Source organism: Phyllostomus discolor, chromosome 8 (assembly GCF_004126475.2).
Source record: "Phyllostomus discolor isolate MPI-MPIP mPhyDis1 chromosome 8, mPhyDis1.pri.v3, whole genome shotgun sequence".
Classification (NCBI taxonomy): domain Eukaryota; kingdom Metazoa; phylum Chordata; class Mammalia; order Chiroptera; family Phyllostomidae; genus Phyllostomus; species Phyllostomus discolor.
The window spans coordinates 41,904,942-41,916,540 of NC_040910.2; the positions used below are offsets into that span (position 1 = coordinate 41,904,942).

At 39.0% G+C, this 11,599-nt stretch overlaps 1 pseudogene; it reads right to left on the bottom strand.

Moving 5' to 3' along the window:
* Positions 1-3,026: 3,026 nt before the first annotated feature.
* LOC114502308 lies at positions 3,027-3,220 on the bottom strand (annotated as a pseudogene).
* Between the last annotated feature and the right edge of the window lie 8,379 nt (positions 3,221-11,599).

Sequence of the window (11,599 nt, forward strand, 5' to 3'; positions counted from 1 at the left end):
TGGTTTGAGTTGTACAAGTTTATAAATGTGGGATATTAACCCTTTGTAACTGGCACATATGTTCTCCATTCAGTGGGTTGTCTTTTCAATTTGAGGATGGTTTAATTTACTGAGCAAAAGGTTCTTATTTTGGTGTAGTCCCATTTCTTTATGTTTTTGTTTCCCTTGTCCAAACAGATATATCAGAAAAAAATATTGTTATTAGAAATGTCTGACATCTTACTGCTTATGCTCCTAGGATTCTTATGGTTTCAAGTCTAATATTTAAGTTTTTAATTCATTTTGATTTTATTCTTATGTATGGTGTAAGAAGGTGGTGGCATTTAATTTTTTTCATATATCTATCCAATTTTTCCAACACCATGTATTGAATAGATTACCTTTACCCCATTGTATTTCCTTGCCTCCTTTGTCAAATATTAATTGACCATAAAGGCAAGGGATTACTGCTAGGCTCTATCTTCTGTTCCATTGATCTATATGTCAGTACCATGTTGTTTTGATTACTTTGACCTTGTTGCATAGTTTGATATCAGGTAGCCTGATTCCTCCAAATTTATTCTTTTTTTTTTTTCAAAATTGCTGTGGCTATTCTGGGTATTTTGTTCTTCCATATCAATTTTAGGATTATCTGTTCTAGTTCTATGAAATACACCATTGTATTTTCATTCAATGTATAGATTGCATTCAATCTATAGAATGTATTCTATAGATTGTATTCAATCTATAGATTGTATTCTATAGATTGTATACAATCTATAGATTGTTTGGGGTATTACTGAAATTTTAATAATGCTTCTTATCCATGAACACAATGTATGCTTCCATTTATTTGTGTCTTCTTCAATTTCTTCCTTCAGATTTTTTAGGGGATGGAACATTTTCCTTTTTGTTTTTTTATTGTTTATGCTGTTACTGTTGATACAATTTTTTCTCCATTTACCCACATCTACCCAGCCCCACTGTGTTGCAGCCTATCAAGGCCTGGCAGGTCCACTCTAGGTTCTGGGAGACAGAAGAAAATGTGTAGAGCCATAGGGATGCTTGACATGCCTTTATTCACAGGTGGGTGAGCCATGCATGCTGCAAGCTGCATGTCTCTCTGCATGTCTCTGCGAATCTCTGCATATCACCTGTCCCCTTGCATGGCATGCAGTGTGCCCCTTGGTCCCCAGGGTGGCACACAGCAGGGAGCCCCTAGATCCTTTTAAATACTGAAAGAAACAAAGCCAGCTTCAAGCTAGAAAATTATATAACAGCATAATTCTGCCCATGAGAGCCCACTTCTTTTATGGGAACTGTTTATCAGACCCAATCTCAAGGCTATGACAACACTACTTATCAGGCCCATTCAAGGTTATGGAAACACTGCTTCCCTTAGTTACCCAGACACATACGTGAGGAAGTCAGACTACCTCAATTTACCCTGCACTCACCCTCTGCCCATCTCAAGCCAATCCCCATATTGTTGTCCATGTCCCTGGGTTGTCCATAAATGTTTTTTGGCTAATCTCACCATCTTTCATCCCATCAACCATTCTCTTTTCCAGCTGCTGTCAGTTTTATGTACTTAATCTTCCGTTACTCTATTGTCTAATAGTTTACTGTGTTCATTAGATTCCACATCCAAGTGAGATCATGTGGTATTTTTCTTTCATTTTCACACATTCTTATAGCTTTCCCAGTACTGGTCTTTTACATCCATGGTTAAATTTATTCCTAGGTATTTTATTTTTTGATGCAGTTGTAAATGAGACTCAAATCTTAGTTTACCTTTTTTTCTGAGTGTTATTGATCTACAAAAAGACAACTATTTCTGGATATTTATTTTGTGTACTGCTACTTTACTGAACTCATTTATCAGTTCTAGTAGGTTTTTTGGTGGAATTTTTAGGGTTCTCTAATATAAAATATCCTGTCATTCACAAACAATGACAGTTTTACTTCTTCCTTTCCAACTGGATGCCTTTTAGTTCTTCTTCTTGTCTTATTACTGTGGCTAGGACTTCCAATTCTATGTTGAATAAGAGTGTTGAAAGCAGGCATCCCTGTCTTTTTCCTGATCTTAAGGGAAACACTTTTAGTTTTTGTCTATTGAGTATGATGTTGGCTGTAATTTTCTCATACTTGGCCTTCATAACATTGAGGTATGTTTTCTGTATTCCCACTTGGCTGAGAGTTTTTACCACAGATGGGGGCTGGATTTTATCAGTTGTTTTTTTTCTGAATCTATAGACATAATCATAAGATTTCTATCCTTTAATTTGTTTAGGAGATACATCTTATTTATTGATTTGTGAATGTCCCAAACTTGCATCCCTGGAATAAAACTCACTTGATCATGGGATATGATCTTTTCAATGTACTGCTAGATCCAGTTAGCTGGTATTTTGTTGAGGACTATACTGTCTAAGTTCATTACAGATATTGGCCATAATTTTATTTCTTTGTACCATCTGGTTTATAATTAGGATAATGCTGGCCTCATACAATAAATGTGGGAGTCTTCACTCCTCTTGAATTTTTTGGAGGGTAGGTGTCAGTTCTCCTTTAAATGTTTGGTAAAGTTCACCTGTGGAGCCATCAGGTCCAGCACTTTTGTTTGTTTGGAGTTTTTCTTATTACTGCTTTAAGTTCATTAATTGTAAATCTGTCTATTCAGAATTTCTGATACTTCTTGATTTGGTTTTAAAAAATTGTGTGTTTCTAAGAATTTACCCATTTTACCCAAATAGTTTAATTTGTTTGCCTATAGATTTTCATATTTTCTTTTTTTTAATTCTCTTTCAAATCACTTTAATAACCTGGCTGTGAGTCAAATATAAAAAGCAGATTCAAACTTGTTCCCTTCAAGGTGATGCAACCACAATTGCCTTGCACATCCATGATCAAAGGAAATGGTGACACCAGATTCCAAAAAGCAAGGGTGGCCAGAAGGCTTCAAGGCTCACAAATTGAAGAGCTTGGTTTTGGAAAGTCTCAGAGGGGTCGCAGGTGGCAGAAAAGACATGAAGTTTAAGGGACCCTCAGAGTTCAGGATGTGGTTGCTGGGTCATTAGCACCTTAAAACATTTCTTGATGATGGTTTGGTGTCTAGAGTATTTGTCATCTGGGGAGAACCAAGCAGGATGGGTGAGCAGGTCTTTTGTCCCATTGCATCAAACTTCTTCAGGGTATAGATCTGGTCTCACTATTCATTGAGGCAATACTAGAGAAACATGGTCATGCTGAAGCTGGTGGTTCCAATTCCGTCTGCAGGTCAGTCTAACTGATGGCCACACTTCATAATATTTTCTTACTATCTCTTGTATTTTGTTGGAGTCAGTTATCACTCCTCTTCTTCCATTTCTGGTTTTATAATATTTACTTGGCCCCTCTCTCCTTTTTTCTTGATGAGTCTGGTTAAAGAGATTTCAATCTTGTTTACCTTTCCAGAGAAACAACTCTTGGTTTCACTGACCTTTGGCATTGTTTCACAGACTTGTTTGCACTTACTTCTGCTCCAATCTTTATTATTTATTTCTTCTACTCACTTGGGGCTTCATTTGTTGTTCTTTTTCTAGTTTTTTAAAATATATTTTATTGATTATGCTATTACAGTTGTCCCACTTCCCCCCTTCACTCCCCTCCACCCTGTACACCCTCTCCCACCCACTCCCCGCCTTTAGTTCATGTCCATGTGTCATACTTATGAGTTCTTTAGCTTCTACATTTTTATACTATTCTTACCCTACCTCTATCTACTTTCAACCTACAATCTGTGCTACTTATTCTCTGTGTCTTTTCCCCCTCTCTCCTCTCACTCCCCTGTTGCTAACCCTCCATGTGATCTCCATTTCTGTGGTTCTGTTCCTGTTCTAGTTGTTTGTTTAGTCTTTTTGTTTTGCTTTAGGTGTGGTTGTTAATAATTGTGTTTGCTGTCCTTTTACTATACATGTTTTTCTTTTAATCTTCTTTTCTTAGATAAGTCCCTTTAACATTTCATAAGATAAGGGCTTGGTGATGATGAACTCCTTTAACTTGACCTTATCTGAGAAGCACTTTATCTGCCTTTCCATTCTAAATGAAAGCTTTGCTGGATAGAGCAATCTGGGATATAGATCCTTCTCTTTCATGACTTGGAATACTTTTTTCCAGCCCCTTCTTGCCTGTAAGGTCTCTTTGGAGAAATCAGCTGACAGTCTGATGGGAACTCCTTTGTAGGTTACTGTCCCCTTATCTCTTGCTGCTTCTAGGGTTCTCTCTCTCATTTTTACCTTGGCTAATGTAATTATGATGTACCTTGGTGTGTTTCTTCTTGGGTCCAACTCCTTTGGGACTGTCTGAGCTTCCTGGATTTCCTGGAAGTCTATTTCCTTTGCCAGAATAGGAAAGTTATCCTTTATTATTTGTTCAAATGCATGTTCAATCTGTTGCTCTTCCTCTTCCCCTTCTGGTACCTCTATAATTCGGATGTTGGAACGTTTAAAGATGTCCTGGAGGTTCCTAAGCTTCTCCTCGTTTTTTTTTTTTTGAATTCTTATTTCTCTATTATTTCCTGTTTGGTTGTTTCTTTCTTCCTTCTAGTCCACTCTATTGTTTTGAGTCCCAGTTTCTTTTCCATCACTATTGGTTTCCTATGCATTTTCCTTCATTTTTTTATTATAACCTGCATTTGTTCATTTAATTTGCAACTAAAATCAACCAATTTTGTAAGCTTCCTGATCACCAGTGTTTTGATCTGTGCATCTGATAGGTTGGCTATCTCTCGGTCACTTAAAAGGATGAGTTCTGGGGCATTGATTTGTTCTTCTGCTTGAGCCATCTCTCTCTCTCTCTTTTTTTTTTTTTTTTTTGGTCTGGTTGCTCTTGTTATGGTGACAGGCGAAGACTTAGGTGTTCACCAGGGCTGGGAACCCCAGTCTCTAGATTGTGACGTTGTATGTGGGGGCAGGGTCAAGAGGAAACAATGGCGGTAGCTCCGTTTTCTGTGGAACCTCAGTCCCTTCTCTGGGATCCTGGGTTGCGCGCTCTGACCTGCTCCACAATTGCCGCCTCACTGGATCTGCCAGCTGCCACTTGTGGACTCAGGGTCTACCCGCTGTGATCTTGTGTGCCCCAGATGCCTTATGTGCCCCGGGATGCCTTAGGCGCCCAACTCTCTCTGCTCTCCGGGCCGAGACCCATGCCTGGCTGCTCATCTCAGCCCCTCCTACCAGTCTGGATGAACGGGTCTATTTCAACTTCTTGGCTGTCCAACTTCTATTCAGATAAATTTTCTGTCAGTTCTGGATGTTATTCTGCCTCTAAATTGTTGTTGTTCCAATCTTGGTTGTGCGTGAAGGTACGTTGCATCCACCTATGCCTCCATCTTGGCCAGAAGTCTCTTTTTTTAGTTCTTTTAAGTGTAAAGGAAGGTTCCTGATTTGAGGTTGTTCTAGTTCTTCATGGTAGACTTATAATGCAATGAATTCCTCACTTAGGTCTTCTTTCACTGTGTCCCATAGATTTTGGGTTGTTGTGTTCTCATTTTCATTTATTTCAAGGTTTTTTTAAAAAAATCTTTCCTTGATCTTACCCTTAATCCATATATTATTTAGTAACATGTTATTTAGCTTGCATGTCTTTGTGTGTTTTCCAGTTTCTCTTCGTGTGATTGTTTTCTGGTTTCATATCATTATGTTCAGAGAAGATGATTGATATGATGTCAATCATCTTAAATTTCACCAGAATTGTGTTGTATCCTGACATGTGGTCTGTTCAGAAAAACTTTCCACATGCCCTTGAAAAGAATGTATATTTTTCTCATTGGGGTAGAATGCTCTGAAGATATCCATTAAATCCATCTGATCTGGTGTGCCCTTTATGCCTCATGTTTCCTTGTGATTTTCTGTCTGCACAATGTGTTCATTGATGTCAATGAGTGTGAAAATCCCCCACTCTGTTTTAGTGTCCATCTCTCCAGTTATGTCCATCAGGATTTACTTTATATATTTAGGTGCTCCTAAGTTGGGTGCATAATTGTTTTTAAGAGTTATATCCTCACCCTGGCTGGCATAGTTCAGTGGATTGAGCACGGGCTGTGAACCAAAGTGTCACAGGTTCGATTCCCAGTCAGGGTATATGCCTGGGTTGCAGGCCATGATCCCCAGCAACCGCATATTGATGTTTCTCTCTCTCTCTCTCTCTCTCTCTCTCTCTCTCTCCCTCTCCTTCTCTCTCTCTTCCCCCCTCCCTTACCTCTCTAAAAATAAATAAATAAAATCTTTTTTAAAAAAGAGTTATATCCTCTTGTTATAATGCCCCATTTATCATTATGTAGTGTCTTTCTTACAGTAACCTTTGTTTTAAAGTGAAGAAAGGAGGTCATTGGGCCTCTCCAGGATTCGTTGTTTAATGTCCTAAGACAGTGTCCCTCAAACACTAATCCTTTGGCATGCTTTTAAAAGTAATTTTTCAGGACCCACCAATCAATGGCTGGGTAGATCCTCAAAAGAATTAAAAAGAAACAACTCACAGAGATTCTTGCAGGCCAATGTCCATAGCACAAATGGACAAGAATTACCCAATTCTTTTGGTAATTACCCAGAATTAACCAAAATATGAAAACAATCTAAGTATCCATTAACAGATGAGTATATATGCAACATTTCATGTCCAACAACATGAAATATATGGGCAATTGAATATTATTCAAATTTTTAAAGGAATGAATTTCTGAGTCATGTGCAATGTAGTTGAAACTTGAAACCACTTTGCTAAGTGAGATATGCCAGACACAAAAGGATAGGTATCATATGAGTTCACTTTTATGAGGTACCTAAAATACACAAACTCAAAGAGGTAGAAGTAGAATAAAGGTTTCAATGTGGAGAGGGTGAGAAGAATGGGGAGCTGGTGTTTAATAAGTATAGAGCTTCTCTTTGGAATGATGAAAAAGGTGTGGCAATAGATACTGGTAATGTTTTCATGCTATTGTGAATATATTCAACACTACAACATTGAATATTTATATATTTTAAAATGGTTAAAATGGCACATACACATAACACTTTATCCACATAAACATACACAGCTATGATAAAAATATATATAAATAAAAGTAAAATAAAGTAAAACCATTGCAATTTTCTTTTAAATGTAGATTCTTGTGCTCTTCCCCTGGAGATGCTCATGAGATGAGTCCAGGAGAAGTATAAGTCTAGGAAGATATATATTAACAAGAGCCTCAGTTGATATCTTGATAAAGCTAAAATTATGAGCCATCATTGCCTAACTGAAATGAGTCTCAATGGATTATAATACAGATCATTGAAAATTCCAAATTATCAGATCCAAACTCGGGTCCACAAAGGCAGAAGCTGGAAAAGGAGACTCTGAAATCTATTCTGACAAATGCTCAAGATCATCTTGGTGCAAGCCAAACCTTGAGAGCCATTCCATAGTGACTCCTGGGACAGTTTGCTACTCAACAATCTATGCGATGAGGAAACCATAAATTGGACAATGATGAAAGCTGGTTGTGTCTGGTGTGGTTCAATTGGTCAGGCATTTCCCACAAAGTGAAAGGCTGCTGATTCCATTATAGATCAGGGTACATGCCTAGGTGTTGAGTTTGGCCCCCAGTCTAGAAGCCTACAAGAGGAAATCAATTGATGTTTCTCTCCCACATTGATGTTTTCCTCTTCCTTTTCCCCCTGTCTTTCTGTCACTCATATAAACAAATAAGACATATACAAATGTTTTTGAAAAGAAAATGATGACACATTATTCCAAGAGGAGATCCAAGGAAGAATAGAGTGACTGCTCCCAGAGGAATGGGATCCAGAGGAAGAGAATCACAGCTGGTCTCACTGTTAGTCTCTCAGAGATAAGGAATTGACAAGACAGAGACACTTTCCTCTGTGACCCTGCCCCTGAGGAGTCACCTGATCAGGGAATGGAAGAGGCATTGATCAATTTATCTAACAAGCTTCAGAGGGGAATCTGCCACCAGGGCCACATAACCTGTAATATATCAACTTATAGTCAGTCACCAAGGCTCTCATGTGCCAGACCCAAAACACTCATGCCTTCTCCAGCAGATACAGCCAGGCCCTGTCACACATGCCAGGCTCTGAATTCTTGCTATTATGAAGCACAGACCTTCCTTTTTCATCACCCACCTTCCATGAAAGAACAAGATTCAGACTGTCAAGCCTTCAGAGCCCAGTAAGTTTGTAGGAAATAAGAAAAAGAGGTTGTAGCGTGTATAGGGTATTGACTATTGTTAAGTACAGGGAAAGGGAAAGTCTGTGTTGTCTATGGAGAATGAGCTCGTGAGGTTACTTGCTCGGGAGGGTGAATGGCTAGACTCCTTTTTTTGAAGTTGCCATTGTATAATGAGCTTCTCCTTGAGTGATATGTTGTTTGGTTAGATTGTTGATGGAAATTATAGGAATGGGGAGGCAGGGGCTAAATCCCCATTCTCCTTTGATACCATCACACTTCTTATAATCATGCTGTGTAGGGGTACAGTCACTAGTCCTTGCTGTGCAAATGGATGACCCCAACTACTGATAGACCTTTAAGGTCCTTTACAGTCAGGTCTTTTTATTTATTTTTCTTATCATTCATGACAATTTATTGGTATAATACAAGAGTCAAGAAGGCATGCAATAAAATATCAATGAACAAAAATCAAAAGAATTCTTATTCTACAACAAACATCGATTACAGCATATAATAGGAAAATGGAAATGATTTATGACCATGAGAACTACAGAATACCTAAGGAAAAAACATAACAAGGAATAAACAAAATGCATGTGAAGAAAATGGTAAGACTTTCCTAACATGCATAAAGATTTTAAAAATGACAGTGACAGTGAAGTCTTGATCTTCTTCTTTTCCCTTGTTACCTGAACCAAGAGCTCTAGTGCCTCCATCTTCATTCAGCCTAGACAAATCTTTCTTAACTCTTCTTTGCCAGCCTCATTTACTTTGGAACATCCCCTGTGTCTCAGAAAAGATCTTCCCTTCCCCTCCTTCTGCACCCTTATCCATTATTCTGATTAGGGGGACCTTCAAGAAGGAAGGGTCTGAGGTCCCTGGTGTCTACTACGGCCATACTGTATGAAGACTGGGGTCAGGTGGGTGAGAGAGGGAAAGTGAAGGATGTACAAATGTCCAACATCTAGGCCTTTATTGACATCTTACACTTCTGCTCTGGGAATTCTGGAAAACATTAGAACTGGCATATCCCTTTCTCATAGTTCTCCTTGACTCCACTTGGGTGTCTAATCTCATCCTTAAGCAGGAACATGAAGTCAATAACAAGATCAGAATTATTTTTTCATCTATTTGACATTTGTTTCTCTTATTTTAAATAAGTGACTGGGTTCTTCAAATAAATGATGTAAGAATTCACTACCCAATTTCCTTTGTCCTCAGTTTTGTCACCTTTAAATCCATCTTTCATTCTGGACACCAGAGAAAACTGTGATACAAATTATGACCCTCCTTTGCTTGCACTTCTCCCACATCCCCATCCTTATTTAGTACTCTTTTCAAGGTTCCCAGGGATGTGGTCATCTCTTCAATCTAATTCTTCTCCATTCCTTCCCCAGTGTGTACTTCAGCTAATGGCTAAAGGCACTCTGTTCTATGCTGCCTCTTACTCATGGTCTTTCCTCTGCTCTATTCTCTGTTAGGAAAGCCCCTATTCAGTAGTCCACCAGTGTAACTTCTTGCCCAGGGACCTCTTCCTCCAGGAATTCCTCCCTGATTCCATCACTCCAGGCTGCATTTGGGACTCCTCTCAGTATCCATCTTCCAGACTGCCTTTATCTTACCATTTAAGTCACTGTATTACAATGACCTGTTTGTGCATCCATCTCTGGAAGGTGGGTTCCCTGAGATTGAAAACCCAATAGCTGACACTTAGCCTGTCCCAAAGGAGCCCTTTTTGCCAAGTGGCTTCCAGGAGTTCTTCAGTGTGTGACAAAAGGCCTAGTTCAATTCTCTACCCCTAACATGGCTCAAAAAAACTATCCATCACCATTAGCTACTAGAAACAGAAGAGAACATATTCATTTGGTGCATCAGTAAAGAGAAAAGTATAACTGACAAAGGCCTGTATCCTCCGATTTTGATTTCTAACCTCTGGTGGTAATGTTAAAGGTTTCTAATATGTGGGAAACTTGTTAAGATGAATGTCATTATTCTTCTCACAACACTTTAAATCATAATTCAGCTGCTTCTGCAACTCCAGGTGGGACTTACGTGGAAAAAAGTCACTAGTACATTTCACTTCCAAGAAACTAAGAGCAAGCCCTACAGCAGTCAGACCCCTGGCTTTGTCCATCAGAACAAAATTATTTCTCATTAGTTTCTCTCCCTCTTGTTCATTATTATTATCATTGAATATTTTTAACTGTCTCACTCTTTCTATTTGTCTTAAAGAAGGAATATTTGACAATCCTAGCAAAAACCCATCTCGTACCTTTATCAAACACACTTAACTTCTTAACCTGGAAGGTTTGTATGGGCTCTGCACCCTCTCTCAGAGGAAGCAATAAGCATCTGAGACCACGTTTAGCTTCAGAGGCTGACCCCTTCTTTAACCATTCCTCCAAGCTGCAATGGTCCAGAATAGTATTTTAATACTGTCCTCCATGGTCCTCATGGACTACATCAGTCCTCTATTAATGTCTTCAATCAGTTCTTGGAACTGGGAAACAACATGTAACAAAACTAATTTTACTATAAGTTACTTTAATGGGTACAGAGAAGAGTTACATTCTGATAGGAATCACCAACCTTATAATAAAACAACATTGAATGAAATAATATTACTTGAGGACCTGCTGTACTTGTAAGGAGAGAAATTATACCAGGATGTTTGCATTATCAGCCCAAAAGCATAAGGATCAGACAAGGTGTGATGCTTGAAGTAGCACTGGGAAGGTGGAGAGAGGGGGCATGGGTCCAGTCTCTGCCTACCTCAGGCTCTCTCCTTGCCAGGTCTTGAGGGTCCTGGAACCAGAGGAAAAGAATGGGAGTCTTCATTCACTTTCCCATTGTCACTCTCTCCTGGCAAGTGGATCCTCATGTGTTTGGGGAGAGAGCAAAAAGGAGGCCATGTCTGCTCATACAGGGAAGAGTGTTTAGCAGTTTCACATGTAAGAAAAAGTCTAGGACTGTGAATGTTGGGGTCTGGGGGGCTTCCAGGATGGGAATTAAAAGGTAATGAATGTCCACAATTATAATCCCAGAAAAATAATTATCTGACAATTAATCTTTTGTGAAATTTTCATACACTTATCATGCTTTTTCTCTCAGTCAGCTTGTGTTTGTGCCTCTGGATAATTAGGACAGAAAGCCAGGGGTGTGTGTGCAGGTATTTCAGGCAAAGGCTGTGGAGAAGCAGTTGCTGATGTTGCTCTGGGTAAAGATCCCAGGTGAGCTGCAAGAACAAGAGAAAATAGGCTAAATTGTTTGGGCCTGATAGGGGTCAACACTGGGAATGCATGTTGCCTAGGACTGAGAAGAGGACGTGGCTAATTAATAAGCAGCAACTTTATATTCTTTTTCTGTCTCCATTTCTCTCTTTTGTTCCTCAACATCCTCTCTCCACATA